We start from the raw sequence: 23,197 nt of genomic DNA, 5'->3' as shown, positions 1-23,197 counted from the left end.
GCGTATAATGCAATGACATCCCCGCAATTACAATATGGAGCAGACGTCCTGTGCTTAAGTGGGAAAACTAGTTGGGACATTAAGGAAGGGAAATGTTTAAAACCATTAGTGTTATTACCGGGATCATCTATGATTCAGGCAATCAGACTGGAGCTGGGCTTGACATCATGGAACGTATAGGTGCAAGAGGGCCTCTTAAGATTCTGGAAAAGATTGGGTTTAGTAGACGACATGAAAGTATCACAATGGTGTAAGAATGAGTCTCTGTATAGTGACCTAAATGGGCCAAAGAGGTCAGAAAGAACTGTTCTCTGTTTGTAAAAATTTGAAAGTGAGAATCGATCAGCAGACCCTTTTATTTGAAGCAACAAAGGGTGAACTTAGAACACTAGGGAAAGCAGCATCTAGGATTTGGGGTACCTGAGAAAGAAAGAATCTGTGAATTTTATGATGAACAGTTGGGGGAAAAAAATCTGGTACCCCTATTTGGATATATTGCCCAAACAATGCCTTAGAGCCAAAGTTCTAAGATGGAGATTAGGAATTAATCATTGTGTATTGAATGGGAGTATAAAATCAGTAATGATTATAATGGACTGTCAAAATGTTTCACCTCTGCGGAAACTGTTTTTATGCCCTATCTTTTTAAAATATGGTGTTGCCTCGTGTTTCCAAGCGATTGAACTTCTTACTGAGATGCCAAACCTCGATATAGCAATTGCCACTGCAAAATATACGAAGGTGGTAAAAAGGTCTTTCTTGGAAAAAGAAATGGATGGTTGAAAGATAGACCAGAAGTTAGGATGGCCATTGATCTTATTAAATAAAATGTATTGTGAAATGTTAGTATGAAGAAATATATCTTAGAATATACTCTTATCGCTTTTAGAATATTATGGGTATTTTTTATATATGCTGTATTGTGCAAACTGTAAGGATCTAGGCGGGAATAAGTCAATTTCAATGGTGTCGTTGAAGAATTGTATTGCATGATTTTAAAATATTTATTGTCCCATGTTCTAATGCTGTTTAAAGACCTATGGTCTAAAAAAAGTATTTCTAAACAAAACGCTTAATTTATGCCAGTGTTTGTCGGTGCTTATCACCTGCACTTAATTCCCAGCACCGGCATTTAAGACAGCCCACCACACGGTGGTGCTATTTGTCTATCTTTGTATAGTAAGTGCCTCAATGAGTGTTTCGTTATTCAATATACATTAAAAATAATTATACTAGCAGCCCATGACGTTTTTAAGCTTTGGGAGCAGTCTAAATCGTCACACTTGTAGGAGTGCATTAGTTAGAAGTTGTGCTGCTACTGACATTGACAGGGCTGGCAAGGGCAATCGGAGGTACAAGTTACAGTTGTCTTTTGAGAGAAGACCTGGCATTTACTTTCTTACAAATTAAACACTTCTTTACATTAGTCTGAGTTAATGGCCAATCTAGTGACTGGTGATCTAGGTTGACTTGAACTAGTTTAACTTTCTGTAGGAAAGGAACATACAATTGTGTGATATTAGGATTCAGTGTGCATCACTAAGCAATGTCTTGGAAGTTTGATGATTCCAAATAGCTCTATTGCGATCATAATGGAAGAGGATAGGAAAAACTGAATGCTTAATATTAATCATGTCTTTTTATTCACCTTTTTGTACCACTTCTAAGAACTGTAAGTACCAGACGTTATTATTGACCAATTATGTTACTTGATTTACTTACATCAGAAAGAAGGTGGCTGAATCTGTCTTGATGGGACTCATACTTGTGACCTCATTTGTCGGTAGTGAGTGTTTAGCTCACTAAGGGCCATATGTATCAAGATACCAATTAGCGATTCTGTAAAAGCAATTTTTAAGAAATCGCTATTTCAGAATCGCTAATAGGTATGTATCAAGAAAATCGCAATTTTTTAGCGATTTCTTGATATTCCTTAATTGCTAATTCGCAAATTGCGAATTTGTAATTAAGGAATACTTTCCCATTCATTTCTATGGGCCTCCTGGCCCATAGGAAGGAATGGGAATTTATTCTCAATTTGTGATTCGCAATTTGCTAATCGCAAATTGAGAATAATTTCAAGGGTGCAGGGGTGTCCAAAGGACACCCTGTTGCACCCCTGAAATAAGTATGGGTGCACATGTGGTGCACATACATGCCCTAAGAGCATCTATGTGCGTCACATGGCACTTTGAAAAATGCTGAAATGTGCATTTTTCAAGGAAATCGCAACTTACCACCAACTAGAAGTTGGTGGTAATTTGCAATTCCTTAAGGGCATTTTGGAATTCTTTTTTGCTTAATACATTGCATTTAAGGAATCGCAAAATTTGCGATTCCTTAAATGCAATCGCAAAATAAGGAATCGCAAAGTTTGCGATTCCTTATTTTGCACCCAAATTCTTTCATACATACCATTTTGCGAAAATGAGTTCGCAAACGCCGAAATTCTGCGAATTTTGGCATTTGCGAACCCATTTGGCCTTCATACATATGCCAGCTAAATAGTTTGCTATGGTGATTCATTATCATCTAGTTGGTCATTGCCTTTCAACTATCCCACATTTAGCTGTGAAACTATGATTACAACTTTATCCTGTATGAATGCTGGTGCCTGTCCTGGGAATCCATTCTCAGTGTATTTTTGCATATTGATCTGGTTTCAATGTTCTTGTATCATGGCAAATAAGAATACAGAGGTATATGGAGATTATGCTTTGGTCAAGAGGAAACATTTTGATCAAGTCAGAGAACCAAGACTGTAACGCATGACTGTGTGTTACTGCTCTGTCACATAATAGTAGGAAGACTTAGAGGCTGGGCATGTCTCCCACAAGGCATGATGTCCAGAATGCTCTGGGTCTCAGAGCAGTTTTCTTATCACCCACTTACTATCAGAGCTTAGCTTGATTTCTGGTTCTATCAGACCTTGCAAAAAACAGGAAAACGACAATATATTAAAAAAGTGATTGCCAAAGACCACACAATTTGGTCACCTGGGTGTATGTGATTAAAAAACATGCCTTCTGGGTCTATTGTTTTCCAGCTTCCTCAATACACAAAAACTGGGTGGAGCAGTTCCAATGGGCGAGGCCCAGCAACTATTCTCCCTGGGGAAATTCCACTGTGTTGGAGACCATGCCCTAATTTTAAATACGATTCAGAAAAGGGGGTGGTGATGAACAGAGTGTCTGAATTGAGCAGACCACTCTTACCCAGTCCAAAGATCAGGGCTTGATCCATCACCGTTATTTATCTCACTGCACCATCCCAGCTCAGAACCTGGCTATATGCAAATCAGTCTGTCCCTGGCCCAGTGCATCATGGGAACAGGGCAGACTAAACTACCAAGACAATTCTTCACCAGAAAGGAGACAAGCTACCTGGGACCGGTTTCTGGCATTTCAGCCGTCTTCGGCCCGGCTTGCTTGAATCCTGATGGTGCAGTGAGAAAGGGACTCATGTCTGAGTATACCCTGCCACACCTATAGTGGCCAAAAACGATTCAGAAAAGGGGGTGGTGATGAACAGAGTGTCTGAATTGAGCAGACCACTCTTACCCAGTCCAAAGATCAGGGCTTGATCCATCACCGTTATTTATCTCACTGCACCATCCCAGCTCAGAACCTGGCTATATGCAAATCCGTCTGTCCCTGGCCCAGTGCATCATGGGAACAGGGCAGACTAAACTACCAAGCCAATTCTTCACCAGAAAGGAGACAAGCTACCGGGGACCGGTTTCTGGCATTTCAGCCGTCTTCGGCCCTGCTTGCTTGAATCCTGATGGTGCAGTGAGAAAGGGACTCATGTCTGAGTATACCCTGCCACACCTATAGTGGCCAAAAACGATTCAGAAAAGAGGGTGGCGATGAACAGAGTGTCTGAATTGAGCAGACCACTCTTACCCAGTCCAAAGATCAGGGCTTGATCCATCACCGTTATTTATCTCACTGCACCATCCCAGCTCAGAACCTGGCTATATGCAAATCGGTCTGTCCCTGGCCCAGTGCATCATGGGAACAGGGCAGACTAAACTACCAAGCCAATTCTTCACCAGAAAGGAGACAAGCTACCGGGGACCGGTTTCTGGCATTTCAGCCGTCTTCGGCCCGCCTTGCTTGAATCCTGATGGTGCAGTGAGAAAGGGACTCATGTCTGAGTATACCCTGCCACACCTATAGTGGCCAAAAACGATTCAGAAAAGGGGGTGGTGATGAACAGAGTGTCTGAATTGAGCAGACCACTCTTACCCAGTCCAAAGATCAGGGCTTGATCCATCACCGTTATTTATCTCACTGCACCATCCCAGCTTAGAACCTGGCTATATGCAAATCAGTCTGTCCCTGGCCCAGTGCATCATGGGAACAGGGCAGACTAAACTACCAAGCCAATTCTTCACCAGAAAGGAGACAAGCTACCGGGCACCGGTTTCTGGCATTTCAGCCGTCTTCGGCCCGGCTTGCTTGAATCCTGATGGTGCAGTGAGAAAGGGACTCATGTCTGAGTATACCCTGCCACACCTATAGTGGCCAAAAACGATTCAGAAAAGGGGGGTGGTGATGAACAGAGTGTCTGAATTGAGCAGACCACTCTTACCCAGTCCAAAGATCAGGGCTTGATCATCACCGTTATTTATCTCACTGCACCATCCCAGCTCAGAACCTGGCTATATGCAAATCAGTCTGTCCCTGGCCCAGTGCATCATTGGAACAGGGCAGACTAAACTAACAAGCCAATTCTTCACCAGAAAGGAGACAAGCTACCGGGGACCGGTTTCTGGCATTTCAGCCGTCTTCGGCCCGGCTTGCTTAAATCCTGATGGTGCAGTGAGAAAGGGACTCATGTCTGAGTATACCCTACCACACCTATAGTGGCCAAAAACGATTCAGAAAAGGGGGTGGTGATGAACAGAGCGTCTGAATTAAGCAGACCACTCTTACCCAGTCGTGGAAGAGTATACTCAGATGTGAGTCCCTTGCTCATTGCACCATCAGGATTCAAGCAAGCTGGGCCGACGACGGCTGAAATGCCAGAAACCGGTCCCCGGAAGCTTGTTTCCTTCCCAGTATAAGAATTGGCTTGTGTAACGGCCGGATTCTCGGACCAGATAGGATCAGCTCCTCAGAGCACCACCAACCCAGCCGGAACGTAATCACCTCCCTCCTCAGAACGTATTTACAATAGGTATATATGCCTTGTACCTAAAGATGGGGAATTAGCAATATACATGCATAGGTTTTCTACAATATCACACTCACACCCATTAGTCTCGCGGCAACTTAGGCCCAGACTAATCTACCCTAGGGCAGTTCTGATTAGCTACCATTACACACTGATCACAGTCAGTGCCCACTCGACAAGCCGCAATCCTGCGTGTCTAGACACCAGTATCCTCCCTGGTGTTCTCTCACTTACATTCGGAGCCGCAATCCTGCGAATCTAGGCACCAGTATCCTCCCTGGTGTTCTCATTCCCTCACCACCCCTTGTTGTTAAATATTTTGTCCACCCTGCGTGGAAGGGTATACTCAGATGTGAGGCCCTTGCTCATTTCACCATCAGGATTCAAGCAAACCGGGCCGACGACGGCTGAAATGCCAGAAACCGGTCCCCGGGAGCTTGTTTCCTTCCCAGTGTAAGAATTGGCTTGGTAGTTTGGTTTGCCCTGTTCCCATCATGCACTGGGACAGGAACAGACTAATTCGCATATAGCCAGGTTCTGAGCTGGGATGGTGCAGTGAGCTAAAAAACGGTGTTGGATCTAGCCCTGATCTCTTGACTGGGTGAGAGTATTCTGCTTATTTCAGAAACGCTGTCCCTCACCACCCCTTGTTGTTAAATAACTAATTTTAAATACAGTATTCACTACTAGCATATTTTGGTAAGGTGGTAAAACTAAGATTAAATAGCAAGCCTACTAAAGACCTGGATAAAAACCTGTCCTCTGGGCTGCATCTAGCAATGGGATTGGGTGGTTGTGTCTTCTCACCTCTGAAGAAGAACCACATTGTTGAGGGCTCGTCAAGATGTTTTTATAGCACTCGCTAACCCATTTGACCTTGTATCTAAGTGCTCTCAGCGTTTGCAGATAAGGGAATAAAGAAGCAGAAGGAGTTTGTGAGGCCCTTTCTCTAGGTCCTGAAGTTACTGGACAGCATCAGTGGGGGTACTGTTGCTTAGCATTGGTGTCTCAAAGCGTTAATCTACTAGGGAAAGTGAGCTATCATGGCTGTGCCTAGGAGGTGGTAAGGGGACTGAAAGCAAGTTACAGTACTTTTGCCCTCTACACCAGCCCCAGTCAGCATCAATGCAGCTATCAACTGACCCCAAACCATACTTGTTGGCCCTTGAGTAAATGCTGGTGCTTGTCTAGACTCAAGCATTCCCAGTGGTGCTAGATAAATCAATCTGTATTGTTAGAGAAGGAAAATGAATGTTAAAGTATATTACAATGTTCTAATATCAGCCAAATAATCTTGTTTTGTTTAGTTTAATCTCATCTTGGGCTGCATCGTGATCCTACTCCCAGCAGCGCTTACAAACACGAAGAGGCAGTAACTACCCTGTATTTTCCGAGCTCTGTTGTCTGTGGCCCATACACTAATTTTGTTATTTTTAGAGCTAATGTATGTGCTGAAGATGGTAAATATAAACGCACAGACCCCCTCTGCGTCAGTGCAGCCTAGAAAATGGGATCATAATGTGGCTCCTTGTGATCCAAATGACTTCCTTGTTCTATTGTTCGGTTAGGTTTTATAATATTATTAATTTCCCTCAACAAGAATATTCTGTCACAAACAGCATGTGACTGTACAATGGTAAATTACTGAAAGCAGCAGTGCGGCTGAAAGACCTCAGGAGATGAAAGGGCCCGTGTGATGTCTATCTCGCTCATTCTTTTGATCTTTATTTAGATGTCTTTCTCAATTTTGTCCTCTCCTATCCTTGTCCCTAATTAATATGTGCGAAGGTCATTCATCATTTATTCCGAACCGACAGCCTGAAATTAGGAACTATTTTCTCTGAATGGTGCTGTGCAGTTTTAATAAGATGTTAAAAGTTTTCACATATGTCACACTAGAATAAACATGATTAAATAGACCACCACATTTTTATCTATTTCACTGCCTGGCGAGCATATTGCCCAAACACAACAGGCTCACGAGCGTGGCAGCCACATACTATTCTGCAAAGATAATAGAAGGATTATCTCCCTTGATGACCAGACCAAAAATTACAGAGAGAGGGACTATGATTTAATCTGCCAAACTGACAGACAGCATCTGACTGAGACGGTGCAGGGCTGACTGTAGAGAAGTGGTCCACACATCCGTAGACGTCTAAGGAAAGTTCTGATTAGGATAGCACATGGGTAACAGCACATGAAAAGCAGAGCCCATCCTGGAGCCACGTTTCAGAATCAGACCTCAGCACCACCTTGTCCGAGGAAAGAAATTGAGACGGACTCCTAACAAAGCACTGCTCTGAGTTCCTTCACTCGTGAGGCTAAGGTGACAGAAAACATTTGCTGGTAGGACGTCTAGGGAAATCTAAAGTGCTGATGGGCCGGCTTTCAGAGCTCTGCTAACCAAGGAAAGCTCGATTGCTGGAAAAGTCGCTGGAATGGTCGCATGAATCACAGGTTTAGAAACTGAAAAGCTTGTTTGGAGCCTTGTAGATACGTGTGGCAATAACCCACACGTATCTGACCAAAGTTTCAAATAACACAATTCCCAGCTCATTGCCCTCATGGGATAGAGACTGCTAACCCAAGAAGGAAACCATCCATCAAACAAACTGTAGAAAATACCCATATATAGGTACACCAGTGGCATGAGTGGGCCCATGCTCAAGCTCCATTTGCTCTGACATTCTATTGTGCCCTACAACTAAACTGGTGAATATCAAGGAAAAAGACAGACAAGGCACCTTGCAGCACACATTATTATACCGAGCCCCCACTGTCATTGCAAAGAGGGCCCACTATATGCCCGTCCCCTAAAAATCACTTCTAGAGATGCCACTGGGGTACAGCAACTTGAAAAATGCTTCCATAATACTAAATACGAGTGTAAAGTGGAAGGATTCACATCAGTGGAGAAGTGTGGCTCACCCGTTAGAGGAGGCAGACCCGGACGCAGAGGTCAGACCCGGACGCAGAGGTCAGACCCGGGACCAGGGTTCAATCCCCGACGTGGCAGGGTCTTGAGCTCAAAATGTCCACGGACAGGGTCTTGAGCTCAAAATATCCACGTACTCGATCATTCTCGCCTCGGTGCCTACTCGAATCATGGGTTCACACTCTGCAACTCTGGGCAATAGCTTGCTTAATCTCCACTATGGCCCCACCGCGATGGGATGCCTGGCTTTCACCTTGGAGATGCCCAGTAGAGGTTATCTCGCAGGGAAAAGCCAGGACGGGTTCCCAAACCAAGCGCCTTGAGACCTTACAGTGAAAGGCGCTATATAAGAACGTATGATTTACGATTTAAGAGAATCTTTAGTATCCTACACGTTGAAGACCTTCCTACTCAATCTCCAGACCCCAAACAAGGATGCTGGAGAGTTGTAGCAGAAAGTTGTAACCAACAGAATGAAGGGAAAGGGAAGGTAAAACCCACTGAGGGCCCAGCCAAACAGTACTAATGCTAAGTACAGTTGGCTATGTGGACATTCTGGGGCAGTTAAGACTATCACTGGCCTCACCAACTGGTTCTTGGAGAGAAACTTGGATGTCATTTAAGGGCCACCAGCGTTTGCAACTGGGACCCCCTGGCTTGCAGCTTGCGAACCGTGGCATTGCCTTTGCGACCGCTGGCCTCAGACGTTGCAAAGGCAGTACTAAGTACAGATGGTAAACAGTGCCCTGATAAGCAGCTCTTATAGCGACCTAGAACATTAGACGTTTCAGTTAACCCGTTGACCGCAGCGGCAATTCCGTCCGCGATATGGGGCGTTCCATTGAGTGGGCAGGACCGCATCTGCCAACGGAAGTACTCAGCACCACCGAGGTAGTGCTCGCGATGGCCGTTGGCCGGCGGGCGCACTGAACGCGTTAAACAAATAAAATTAGCACTGCTTTAAGCACTTTACTGAATAAATTAGCTAATTAAATACAATTTAAACACGTTGCCCAGTTTCTTTATTTTAAAAAACTGTAGAATTATATGTTTGAATAATAACATTACCTCTGTGAATTGCATGGTTGGATAATACCTTACAAGTAATCATAATGGATATGTTAACAGCATAGTTCACATTCACAGGTGATTGAGCTGGTTATCGACCATATTCTCCCTTCCTGGAAGATATATTCATGCTTATGAATGGAGGTGAGCTTTTGGCCATGTAATAATATCCTAAACTAAGTGATCCAGCCGGGATATCGTTGTATCTTCTGCCTGTTCATTTAGGGGTAGACCATCTGGTGGTAATCCTGGGGGCACCAAAGCGCACGCTGAATGACACAAGTACGGGTCTTCCAAGGGCTTCTGCAAACACTGGTCTATCAGGGTACCACTGTGTCCCCCCACTCCACCAAAATGGCATCTGTTGGTAATTCTATTGGAGAGAAATGAAGCAAGTAAAATATTTACTGTATGATGAAATGATTTCGCAACCATGTGAGAGAATCCTTCGTCCCCTGCGTCAAGCTTATAATTCTGCTGCATTGATGAGATGATGGGTTGATATTTACCAAAATATATAAATTAAGTTTGGGAGGTATTTTCAATATGTGAGAGTAATCTTAAATGCCTTTTTCTTTTTAATTACCTGTTTTTCACACAATTTTTAGCTTTGGGAGTGCTGCCATTATGCAATTGGTTGGGGCAGAAAATGTATTACAGGAACTGTAAAACGAATATGTGCCACAGTCTACTACAAGTAGTCTGCAGTATCTAGGGTGACCAACCGTCCGTAAATTTCACAAACAGTCCGTAATTTGGGCCTCACGTCCGTTGTCCGTGAGGAAACCTTTTACGGACGCCTTTTGTCCGTAATTTTGGCCATCACACGGGGCAGCACTGCTCTCCTGTGAGAGGCCTCACCATTCTAATGGGGCGCCTCGCGCTCCTCCTTGAGCACAAGAGCAGCCCCACCCGCCCATTATCATTCTGTATTGGGCTGATGATTGCCACTTACAGAATGTCAATGGGGCAGTCTGGGCTGGTAAATCATGTGGCGGCCTCCTCCTGCCTCCATGCAAAGCAGGGCATTCTGTAAAATAAAAGACAAAACGCTAATGCTGCAACTTTAGCAACGTGAGAAAACAGTGTATATAAAGAAGCCTGTAAAATAAGTTAAAAATTACGGGTTATCGTTCTTTCACTGTCTCATCATTTTTTAACTGAAGTATTTTCAATATTATATCCAACAAAGCCATGGTTGCTGCTTTTTTTTTATTTTAAGCAACTAACAACCATTGGCAAAGCCAATAGTCCCGGTTTTTGTTGGTGTAATGCTACTTGCTGTATTATATATATATATATCTGGATGCAAAGACATAAACAACATAATTCCAGTCGGGAGGAACACTACGCTAGCACTGATTTTTAGCCTAGGTGTTTTAAACTACGCCCTTAATTACACCGAACACCCCCTTTGAAGAGACCCCCCAGTTTTTTTACACCACTTAAAGCCCTGGAAACAACACCATGTCACAGTCACCTGTCACCTCACATCCTGGCACTGTGCATCATGTGTGACTCATGACTTCTACGTTTTCAGACTGCCTATGTGCAGGGGCATAGTGAACTTTCCCCCACCCCACCCCACCCCACCCCTTGCTTTAGGAACTATAGCAATGTGAAGTTCTTGATGGGCCTCTTCTGTCTGCAACCCTGTAGACAAAGGCACAGCTCATAATGTGAAAAGGTGGGTGAGTAAATAAGTGAAGGAATGTGTGAATGGCTGGATGGATGACTGAAAAGATGAATGGATGAATGAAAGGGTGAATGGATAGATACAAGAAAGAAAGGATGGATGGATGAGTGGAAGTATGGATGAGGGAAAAGGTAAATAGATGGATGTATGGGTGGAAGGGTAGATGGATGGGTAAAAGGATGGATGGGTGTATGAAAGGATGGATGGTTGAGTGAAAGCTTAGATGATGGGCGAGTGAATGGGTGGATAGATGAGTGAAAGGATGGATGGATTGAATTGATAAGTGAAAGGGTGAATGTATGGATGGATGTGTAAAAGGGGAAGATGGACAAAAGGATGAATAGATGAGTGAAGTGAAAGGGTGGATGGATGAGAGAACGGATGGATGGATGAGTGAAAGGATGGATGAGTAATAGGATCAATGGATGGAATAAGTGAATGGATAAGTAGATGGATGGGTGGATGATGGATGGATGGATGGATGGATAAGTGAAAGGAGGATGGAGAGAGAAAGGGAGGATGAATGACTGAAAGGGTGAAATAGTGGAAGGATAAGTGACTGGGTGGATGGATGAGTAAGTGAATGAATGAATGGCTGGATGGGTGGGTGAAAGGGTAAATGGCTGGATGGATGAGGGAATAGATGGATGGGTGAAAGAGTGGATGGATGACTGTATGGATGGATGGGGTGAAAGGGTGGGTAGATGAATAATGGATGGATAACTGAAAGGGTGGATGGAGGGATGGATGAGTGTAATGATGGATGGAAGGATATATGGTGGATAGGTTTGCAAATGGTTGAATATGTTTGGATATAAATGGGCACATAGATGAAAGGACAGAATGAATGGTGAAAGACTGAATAATAGACAAAAGAATGATTACACCTTTTAGCACCCATTATCTTAAGTAGCATTTCCTATACATTGACTTTCACGCTAATATGAATCATTGTCTCTATATAATGTGTGTGATGTAACGCACTCCGACACCCTGCCCTACATAATTGGGATGAGTGAAGATGAGGGGCACCATTGAAGGGTGATAGCAAGGCAGGACTGGCCGGACTGGGCATCAGGTGTTTCCCTGGGAGGCTGGAAAGAGGGGGGGCGGTTTTGTAACAGGGGGCTGGTACTCCAAAGTTCCTTATATATCCAGTAGTTTTCAATCAACAATAAAAGCGGCTTCACTTATATTCAGGTGTGGTTCACCATTGTCTGGTGATTAATGTACCTGCTGGAGTGAGATGTGAATTTTGAATTGTCTAAGGCAGCAAGCTGCAGCCATACTGAAAAACCCTGAAGTGCACGATTGTCTCAACCTAATATAAACCTATTTTGACTTGTACTTAGATGGTTGTCTATTTACTTACATATATACTATTGCGCGACCACCTCTGACGTATCTGTAAAAATTACCTTTTGTCCTGAATTTTGACCTTTTGTCCTGAATTTTTGTCCTGAATTTTGACCCTTTGTCCTGAATTTTTACACTCACCGTCCTGAATTTGCACCTATGCCAGTTGGTCACCCTAGCAGTATCTCATGTTACTCTTTTATGGAAGAGATACCCTCTCGCACAGTATTGAAGTAGAAGATCGGAGAAAGGCATTTCATGTAATATGCTAATGTTTTGTAAATTTTGTGTGTATTTTATGGTAAAAGTTTTGCATTTCCCCCATCACTAATGTAAATAGAACCTGGCCCACTAAACAACTACTCTGGTAGGTATGATGTACTCCTGCAGTTGTAAGTATGGATGTGCTGGAGCTGCACTCGTTTTGAAGGAGGTATGAGGGTATTAACTGGAGAAAAGACATCCTCTTTGTGGGCAAACACTCTTTCCAAAAGTGACAACCAATAAAAAATAAGTCTTCAGATGAAACGTTTCGAGGCTGATGAAGCAACCCTGCCGGCGAAGAGCCTGGAGCATCAATGACGCATCTTCTTGGCGCCTGGGAATTAACTTAGTGTCAATTAGTCAGCCTCCAGATTTGGGAAATATATGCCCATGCTCTGCACATAACAGACCTACTAAAGTTGCTAAGTCATTTGAGAAGAGTCTGGAAGCTAATGACAACTCAGACAGCAGTACATAAAACTGGAAGTGCTGGTGACCCATCACAAATTAATGAAACGTTGATGGCTATCATGAATCTGTATCTAGATGTGAGCATCTTTCATATCTATGAATACCACATAGTCAAAGTCTTGATTAAAGGAGTCAATTCCGTGCAAGCTGTCACTTTAAAAAGTCATTGCAACACAATCTTGTTCGCCTCTGTCATATCCATGACCAGTCTCTGTTTGCTTGCAGATTGACACACCACAAAGAGACAGTGACTTTCAGCCAGTCTCCCACTGTCTTGATAGGCTCTTCTGCAAGGGATCTGCTCTAGTAGGGCTGCTTTCTTGACTGGTCAAAGAGAATCTGATGGAATAGATCTTGAATATGGATTATCCTATGATACCCCTTCTAGGTTCTAATAAATCAATCAGCTCTAGATGTGAGTTAATGTTAGATATTTTTACTGCTTTGTGGATCCCATTTAATCTTTTCAGTCAGAGAGATTACCCCCAGGTGGATGACAAGACCCTATGATGACGCTATAAGCTACGAGTATGTCAGTGGTGAAAACATACCACTAACCGAAAGTAGTTGTTGAGGGTCCCACAGATTTTCCTTCTGGGATCCTCCCAGACCTCTTGATCCCACTCTCCTTTGATGTTTTTGATATATACGAACAGAAGCAGAGTGGGTGTCAGAAAGCTTTCCTACCTCCTCCCTCTTTTGATATTTAAAGGCATGTATTATCCCACTACACAACTTAGGCCTCACCTAACTGAACAGTTGCCTCTCCTTCCACCAATCAACCAGTCATCTCTGTTGCGCAGGATTCCTAAAGCAACACATACACAAAACCATATCAAGGAGATGTGCATTATTTGACATTGTCCCTAAGGTATGGAGCTGTATCCCACTCCTCATCAAAGCTGCCTCCTCTCTTTTTAAATTCAGCGAGAAGCTGAAAACCTGAGTTTTCAATGAACCAACCGACCATAGGCAAGGCTAGGCACACACACACACACACCTGCTTAGCACCAGGATACCCTCACGTGTCATAGTGCTCCTTATAACACACATAGCACAGCATTATATATTGTCTGGAACACAATACACAAGCCGGTAGCAAATATTTGGAAAGGCCACTGGTCAGAGACTCAGGGTAAGCAATGTTAGTGAAGCTGCTGAAGAGGGCAGCTCTTACTGTTTCTCAGGGATGCCTATATAGTGATGCTTTCATTGGGAGGGAGAGGCAGTTAACTGGGGTGTCGGCTGTGATTGAGTTCTGTCAATGTGTAAGAGCTCATCAACCTTAGGCCTACACATTTAAGGCCTGTCTACAGTGAGATGTGAGTAAACTGAATAATGGTGCTGGCAAATCCATAGTCATCTTTCCGGTCTGTGGTCTTAGGCTGTATCATGTTTGTAGCTCCTAAACTTTCAGAAAACTCACACTTCCTTTCCCTAAATCTGTTTCTCGATAAACGCAGAGTCTATGTTTAACTTTATCCTCCACTTTTAAGGTTGAAGTCTAAAATATGCTAAGGGCCAATTATAGGTCGCAGCCTACCAGACAAAGACATCTTGGGCACTTTCAGAAAGTTGACCTAGGATTGCATTCCATCCGTTGATTATCATTGACTTTGTGGTTTGTAACTCACATTTTCTGGCTTTCTATTTGCTGGCTTTATTTTCTTTAGGCTCTCCAAGTTCAGTTTGTCCCTCCTGTTGCCTAAACCGCGTTCACTGTATTCTTTCACAAACTCGCTTTCTGTAAAAAAAAAAAAGGCCTTTAATTCTTGTTTGTATCTTGTCGCATTTGCTGTGCATTCAAAGACAGAGGTCAAATGTCAAGATGCGTCTTCTGTTTTCTTTCTCTGAATTCAAAGTGAGGGGATTTGTGTGACAATCATGCTGAGTCTTGAGAAGTGCCTGAGGAAGGCTTTACAATGTTATTTTTTTTTCTGACGCACATCACAATTTAAATGTCTGTAAATGAACTGTGCTGATCATCATATCAATACACTAGGTGATGACATTTCCACACATTGTTTGTGCGCTGTATACATTTTATTCGTAAAACTGTATGCAAGTGCAAATGTTATGGTCATTTCAATTCAAGATGTGTTGTCTGTAACAGCTGTATGCTACCATGCCATCCATACTCCACGTTACCCCACTCCACTCTACTCTGCACCACTCCACTGCACTCTACTCTTCATCACTCCACACTACACTACTCCACCCCACACTGCGTCACTTCACTCTTCTCTGCACCACTCCACGCTATGCCTCTCTACTCTATACCACTCCACTCTACTCTCTACCAATGCACATCCCTCTACATTACTCCATGTCACTTCACTCTATGCCACCATACTCTGCAACAATGCACTTTATGGCACTGCGCTCTATGCCAATGAACTTTACTCTGTACCACTATCCTCTATGCTAAAATACTCGGCACCACTGCACTCTACTCTGAAACAATCTACTCTACCCGACTGTTGGAATATAAAATTATATAATCGTGATTGTCCCACTATGTACCATATAACCACATATACGTATCTATGCTCGTGAATAAAGCAATATTGTATGATAGCCTAATGATAGGTTCTAAAGGTTCGTTTTGTCCTATTTAATATAGTTAGGACTACTTTGTTTCATCTCCCTTCATTTATCTGTAAAGTAGATGTACATGGTATAACACAGGATACGAAAACAGGTCAAGTCGCTTAAGTCTGCCTCTCTTCCATTCGAACATGGCTCAGGGAAACCCAAGGTCATACTTGCTCTTCTCATAGGACACATACATTCTAGCAGGGTCCGTTTCTGTACTTCACGGGTCTAAGATAAGACAAGAAGGGCACCTCACTGACCTACCCTTGGAATAACTTTTAGCTTAGCTATTGACAAATGTGTAAGAACCTTAAATGGGTGTTCCGGTAGACTAACGGACAGCTTGTGTACTTCCTTTTTGGGTGTTAACCAGAATATGTAAAACGTATATATACTTTGTGTTATGTGTATTTCGTTAGTCTCCTCTGCGCACCTCCATGGGTCGTGTAGACAGAGGCTCCCCTGTCAGGGCTTGTATTTTGATTCAATAAACGAATCGACCTTCTTCATTGCCGACTGCTTTGTTATTCCTTGATTGTGGATATATTAATATATATCCTTGGACTATTGGTAAGTATAGTCCGACTTTAAGAAATTAGAATCCTTCAGTTGGCGACTCCGCCGGGACTCCGCGTTAGGGTCGTCCCCTCCTGTAATCAGGAGCAGAAGGGACAGGGAGGAGTTTTGGCCAAGTGGGTGGACAAGAAGTTTTTTATTTAAAGACCCCGTTAGCAGAAAGTCTGCCCGCTAACCCAGTATCCCTCCCGGCGGCTGAAGACCCTACGCCGGAGTCCTACGGGCATAACCCGAAGGAAATACAGACTGTGTCGGTCTGTCTAGGAGTCGGCAGTGGAGAAGTCGGGATCGACCTGAGTGCACCAGGTGAGTGAATCTTCGGAATGGAATCAGACACTTGAAGGAAGTGTCTATTTTGGAAATGGTGGCCGGGGAAGCCGGACCATGAGGGAATCAGGAAAAAGGGTCTGGTGTTGCGGTGCAGGGACTGCACGTGCAGACACCTTCAGGATTTGTATTTACTTTGTGAAATTGCACTTGGTGTCTTGCGAAGCACGGGGTGTTCACTCGACCAAACTCACTTGGGAGAAGTCCTCGGAGCAGCTGGGTAAGCTAGGATTCTGGAGCCTTGGGCCCGAAACACCAGCCAACCTGAATGCGACCGGGGGATACCTAAAAAGTGAGTTTGTGGTCTTCCTACCAAGGGGCTTTACTGTGATTTTTGGAATTTTTTGGGATGTGATTCCCCGAACAGAAGTCGACGGGCTCTGTTCGTATTACGAGACATGTCATTGGAATTGGAATTTGTATAAGAGCTCATTTCGGAAACCATGCGGCCTTAGCAGCATTTTGCATGAAAAACGATCGAAAGAATATAAGAGAGTGAATGGTGAAGTGGGCGCACCCGTATGAAAGAAGCAAATTGACAAAATTGTATTCATTTCAAAACTTTATTCGATTCAATGCAAAGAATCATAAAAGTAGAAGTACATTTACAACACACAATAAAAAATTCACTATAAAAGGCAGTTTTACAGTTTATGGCACTATGAAAATTCATTGGCAGGTAAAGTCACATAACCATATTATTACTTTAAATTAATCATCTCTGGATAGTACATAATTTATCGAGCAAGGGTGTTTTTGGGAACAAGTAAAATAAATAGTAAAAAGAATCACGGTGCAGAAATATAAAGTGCACATATCAGGTGGTCTGGTTCTTGGGGCAAAATTTTAGCCATACCGTTTCCTAATCTGGAGTGACACGCGTATAAAGTTCAACATTGCACAACAGACTGTGGGGGATGACAGAGATATTAAGAAATCATAACCCTCTTTGTAATGGCGTATTTGTTTTTCCTTGAGAATCGGTTTAATAAACCTGGTTCTCGGGTCTTTATATAAGGAACAAAAAAGAACAAGATGCATTGTGTTTTGGCTATCTTTGTTATTACAGTTGCAAGGGGGGAGTTCCTCACACCAGCCCCTCTGTATAGGAAATGCAAAAAGAAAATGCAAAGTATGTAGCCTAAATCTTGTCAAGTAAAAACGCCATTGTACATGATTTGTAAAGGTCAAGTAAAACTGGTGCTGTAAGACAGCCTTGGGGGCATAGGGGCTGTCCATGCAATTTACAATCGAAGATTTCCAGTAATTCGATTTAATTACATTTTTAATATCTCCCTGTATATTTTCAGGATAGTCAAAGGTTGTCACCCAAACCTATTTTATGAAACATTTCATTTACATAGGATAGCCAGGGGATTTGATTCATATTTGACAATTTCAAACAGTCCTGGATAATATCCTTAGTGAGCTGTAAATCCTCCGATAACCATATTTTGCCCCATAACAACAGAGGAGAAAGACGAATAATGTCACTTACATAATTTAAACCTAGTTCATTGTGGGCAAATTTGTTTGAGGAGCCTGATGGGATGGCCAAGACACGTTTTAAAAATTTGTTTTTCATAATCTGTACCGTGTCGAGGCTATCTGTCCCCCAGACCCCTGCCCCGTAGGTAGCAATCGACAGACATTTTGCTTTATACAGAGTTTTTAAATGTGAAATGGGTTTTTGGCCTAATTTGCCACAAAAGCGGAACAATCCCTCTATTGAGCGACTAGCACTCTGGACTCGTGTCTTCATTAACGGTGCCCAACTTAATTTGTGATTAAAAAGGTTTCCCAAGTAATTAAAATTTTCAACCTTGTCAATGACGGAGGTACTCACTGCAAACTTTCTGCTCTTGGTGCCCTTCGGGCCACAGACCATGATAAAAGACTTAGCAAAATTCACTTTAAGATCTAGGTCCAACATAAATTTGTGAAAGGCATCAAGGCAGTGCTGCATGCTATTTGCAGTAAGTGTCATGAGTACCGTATCATCGGCATAGGAAAGCATTGGAGTGCTTCTACCATTTACTTTTGGGAAATCATGGCAATGGTCCAACAAGTATTTTTCCAGGCCATTAGTATATACAAGAAATAAAAAAGGAGCTAATATGCATCCTTGTCGGACACCCTCGGTCGAGGGAATGGACTTGGTTTTCTCTCCCCCTGGTCCAAACCTTATGGCCACCGTGGTAGATTCATGGAGTCTGCGAAGGAGAGTGACCAGGGGTTCCTCGAAACCCATTTCCTCCATCATTTGCCACAACTTACTACGACACACAGTGTCAAATGCACTTGATAGGTCCATAAAAGCAAGATGGATTGAAGATTTTCTTGCCTTTGTGTATTTCCCAATAATTAGGGCCAAATTAAGGCACTGTTCAACAGTGCCTTTGCCTTTTCTAAATCCGTATTGGGAATTTACAATGAGGCCCACCGAATCCGCCCATGATTCTAATCGTGCTAAAATAACCCTGCCCAAAATTTTACATGATGCATCGATTAAAGAAATTGGGCGATAGCATCGGGGATCAGATCTATCGCCCTTCTTAAAAATTGGCACCACCACTGCCTCCTTCCAGGATGCCGGAATATGGCTAGTGACAACTGCTTTAAAAACATTCAACAACACAGGTGCCCAGACTTTAACATTGTGCTTAAAAAAGTCCAAAGGTACTCGGTCGGGGCCAGGTGCTTTTAGTGATGTACCTTTTAATAACGCATCCTCCACTTCTTGCAGAGTCAACGATAAACTCAGGGAAAGGGAAGATTGGGGAACCACAGATACCCTTACATCTCCTGTCGATATCACATTTGGTTGGATATTATGAGGATTAAAAATATTCCCAAAGTGGGTTTCCCACGAATCACAATCAATCTCCATCACAATATTATCCATATCATTATTTGCAAAGAGGGGGCGATTGATGACTTCCCAGAAAAGTCTGCTATCCTTTAGTTCTGTTGACTTTTCTAAGTCTTCCCAGGCTTGATTTTTTAAACCCAACTTCCTTGATTTAATAGCTTCTTTATAAGCTAATCTAGCTGCTCTAACTGATTTTATATCCCTAGGTTTTTGTTTTAATGCTGCTTTCAGCGATCTCTGTGTTGCTGAACATGCAGCATCAAACCATCGGGGGCCTGACTTTTTGTTTTTACCAATTGGTTTTATTAGGCGCTCAGCTACATGCTCACATAGGGATTCAAAATTACCTATAACCTCTTCTGGGCCGGTTGTAGGTATGAGGCAGGCCTCATATTCAGCACTATATCCATTTAGGATCTCTGCCTCAAGACCCACCGCGTCTATTTTGCCCCATTTAAGGGTGATACCTTGATTTTTACTATACTTTACCGGTTGCTCCCAGATAGAATGTTTGGGTTTAACCGGACAAAACAGGGTTAGAATTAAAGGATTGTGGTCCCTGGCAGCATTAGGTATTACTTCCAACTTATCGACATAGGAAAGGTGCCCACTAGAGACAATTACAAAGTCGATGAAACTCATAGTGCCCCTAGTTCCCTGAAACGTCGGTATAGGCACAGAATTTGGGCCAACCCAGGGCTCCAATATACATAAATCATTTAAAATAATGATATTATTTAACGCGTCCCCCTGAGGTGTGTGTTTAAAATGTGACAGCGGTTGATCATGTGAATCTGTCAAACCACACACCTTGGAATCACCATGGGCACATAGTGAACAGTTAAAATCTCCCAACCAGATAACAAATAGTTGGGGTTGTTCTTGACGTACCCCAGCTATGGCCCTTTCTAGTTCCAAGATTACAGTTGTCTCGTTGTTGTCAAAGATATTGTAGTACCAATTGATCAACAACAATGGTTCAGGGAACAAATTAACCAACATCAACACTTGAAACCAAGGTGAATCAACTATAATAGAGGCCGCAAGTTTACATAATTTTAACGAGGTTGCTGACATTAAACCACCTTTTGCCCTGCCCATTTGAGAGGGTATTGCTAAAGTGTTAAAAGCTTGAAAACCCTCCATACTCTGGGCAGTTCTACTCCATGTTTCCTGCAGGCACAGGATGTCACAGTCCCCCACAAAGTCCAACCATGCCTCGTCCTCAAGTCTTGATGCAAGTCCAGCAATATTCCACGAGATTAGGCCCATCTTTTGATCATTTTTATGTCTCATGTCTGGTTCTGTTACTACTTCTAGATTCTTCCCAGGAAGGGTTGGGCTTAAATCACATTCTCTAACAGAAGATACCTTAAGAGCTTGAGCATCGGAAGTTTGGTCATCATCGGTGGGAGCAATCTCCAGTGAGTTGTCATTGCCACTTTCCCCCTTCTCCCACAAGCTGGGTTCTCCTAATACTGTATTATACATATTCCTGGGAGGATCTTGTGATGGTCAATCGATCTCTTCCATACCTACAAGTGGGTTAAAGCGGTTTCTCAAGGGGACATTATTTGGGGGCCATCCTACATAGTCCTCTCCCTGATACCTTGGTCTTAAGTTGTTATGCCAAGCTTGCAGGGGGTAGTTGTTATTACTATGGATCAGGTCCCAGGAAAAGGCATCACTCTGTTGGGAGGGTCCCCAGTTGTTCTGGCTTGGCCATATAGCCCTATTTCTGTGGGTCCACATAGGATACATTTCGTTGTTAAATACCTGCCTAGCATTCTTGTAAGGGAGAGCTTGGGGTACAAAATTCAGGCTTGGGTAGAAATACTCCAGACCTATACACTGGATATCCCCAACTCTAGCAAATCTCGGTTTACTACAGATGATATCTTTTACCCAGGTGTTACTGAAGTTAATCAAGATACAATCCCCCTCGAGATCCTTCTCACTCGGGCCCACCCAGGGGACTCTACGTACACTAAGTATATTTGTTTTAGAGTCAGAGGGGAGTGGTCTGTTGATATTAAGCCAATATGTTATTTTATTTCTTAGTTCCTGGGTAGATTCTGTTTTATTGGGAGGGAGTGGGGGTACTCCGGTAAGTATTACCATAAAAGGGGCTGAATCTGGCGGCAAGTTCAAGGGTGGTGGTTTCTTTTGATGTACTACCTCACTGTCAATACTTTTTGTATTTTTTACGGAACCCTGTAAACCTGTTTGTTTTCGCCCTTGGGTACTTCCCTGTTTGGGGGTCGCGGCTTCCGTCGTTGATGCCACATTGCCCATTTTTTGACCAGATGTCCCTACAACATCCGCCAAAACAGGTTTAGAACGGGGTTGTGGTATAGGTTTTGTTCGAACTAGCGGGACCGGTGCCACCTTAGGATTAGTAGTTATAGGCATTTTAGCGTTTATGTTCATATTTTTATTCTCACTCCCCTTTTTTGGGTCACTATTGCTGACATTACAATTTTTATTCTTGTTTCTTATACCCCCCTCTTCAGGCAATTTGTTCTTACTTGCTAGAGTTTCAGGAGGATCAGTATTAGAAGAAATAATATGTTCCAGTTGATCTAACTTCAGATTAACAATCTGAATTTTCTCTAAAACAGGTAACAAGAGCATTTGAACTAGTTTCTCAATTTCCCCCAGAAGGCGGTCATTGTTGTTGGTATTAAAAGAGAAAGTTTTCTGTCCCATGTCAGCTAATTGGGGACCCTTTTGCTTAGTAGGGATTATTAGGGTTTTAGATGGTGCTGGCTTCGCTAACTTTGGTTTTGCCCCTTTCCTATGAGTGCCACCTCTCTTACGTTTATTTGGGTTATGAGGTTCCCGCTGAGATACCACTGTCTGATCTTGTGTAAGGGTAGGGACATTATTAATTAAATTACTCGGGTTGCTATCTATTACATTTACTCCCGTAATATCTGGTGAGATGGGTATGGGAGTAAGTGTAGATGCTTCAACTTGGGAATCCCCTGGGTCCGCTATCAGGACTGTCTGTGACTCGGTGATTATCTCTAGATTTGGGCTAGCCTCCAAATTACTATCGGAACAAAGTAGACTTTGCTCAGGAGTAAGTAGTTTGGTAGGGGTAATTTTTAATGCAATATTCCCCAGGGACGAGCGTTTTCCTGTGATCAGGTCAAGTGATAGACGCTTTTCTGTGAGGACAATTTCCTTTTCTAAAATTCCGGTTGCCCGGCTTATAAAATCATCCAGAGTTCCAGTGGCTTTACCATTATTTGTTTTAACGGTAATCTGTCTGCCCTTCCCTGAGCGTGTGGACATCATGAGAGTTAAGAAAAAGCACAATTTATAGTGCCAGATTTATAAAAGAATAGTTAATAAATTGGTAATGGAACAATTTGGGATCGAAAGAGAAAAAGAAGGGAGGTAGCCCCGACCCGACCTTGTACGTCCTTGGACGGCCTTAGACGGCCCCGCCCTTGTCCCGGGCTTCTCCCGGTCGCTCCCGCGAAGCGGGGATACTAGGCTCCTTAAGACTCCACAACTACGTGATAGGCGGGGAGGCGTGGCCAGCGGGGAGAGCAGCCCAGGTGATGGTAATTGGGCGCGCAGGGGCTCCTGGACACTGGAGTCCCCTGCCTATGCTCGCAGCCCCGCTGGTTACTCGCCTGTCCCCGCGCTCCTCCTGATGACTTTGATGCTGCCTCCTGGCAGGCGACGCGCTGCGGGACCCGCGAAGCGGGTCCGGCGAGTCGTGGAGGCGGTCGGAATCCGCAAGGGGTCAGCTACAGAGGGTCAGCTACACTGAGGGTCCGCCGTGCTCCTCTGGCGTCCTGGCGCTGCAAAATTCGTTTCCAAAAGGTCCCACAGGCAA

The 23,197-nt window shown here is 43.4% G+C and overlaps 1 protein-coding gene across 1 annotated transcript in view; it reads right to left on the bottom strand.

Annotated features, from left to right (window-relative positions):
- Window positions 1-23,197, bottom strand: part of HTR1E (5-hydroxytryptamine receptor 1E) — a 1,214,090-nt gene that overhangs the window by 52,739 nt on the left and 1,138,154 nt on the right. The window contains exon 6 of the mRNA XM_086925235.1: window positions 14,609-14,718. The gene's annotated coding sequence lies outside the window, so the exon portion shown is untranslated. The remainder of the gene's footprint in view (window positions 1-14,608; window positions 14,719-23,197) is intronic.

Source organism: Lissotriton vulgaris, chromosome 6 (genome assembly GCF_964263255.1).
Source record: "Lissotriton vulgaris chromosome 6, aLisVul1.2, whole genome shotgun sequence".
Classification (NCBI taxonomy): domain Eukaryota; kingdom Metazoa; phylum Chordata; class Amphibia; order Caudata; family Salamandridae; genus Lissotriton; species Lissotriton vulgaris.
This window is presented reverse-complemented; position numbering and strand designations above follow the sequence as displayed.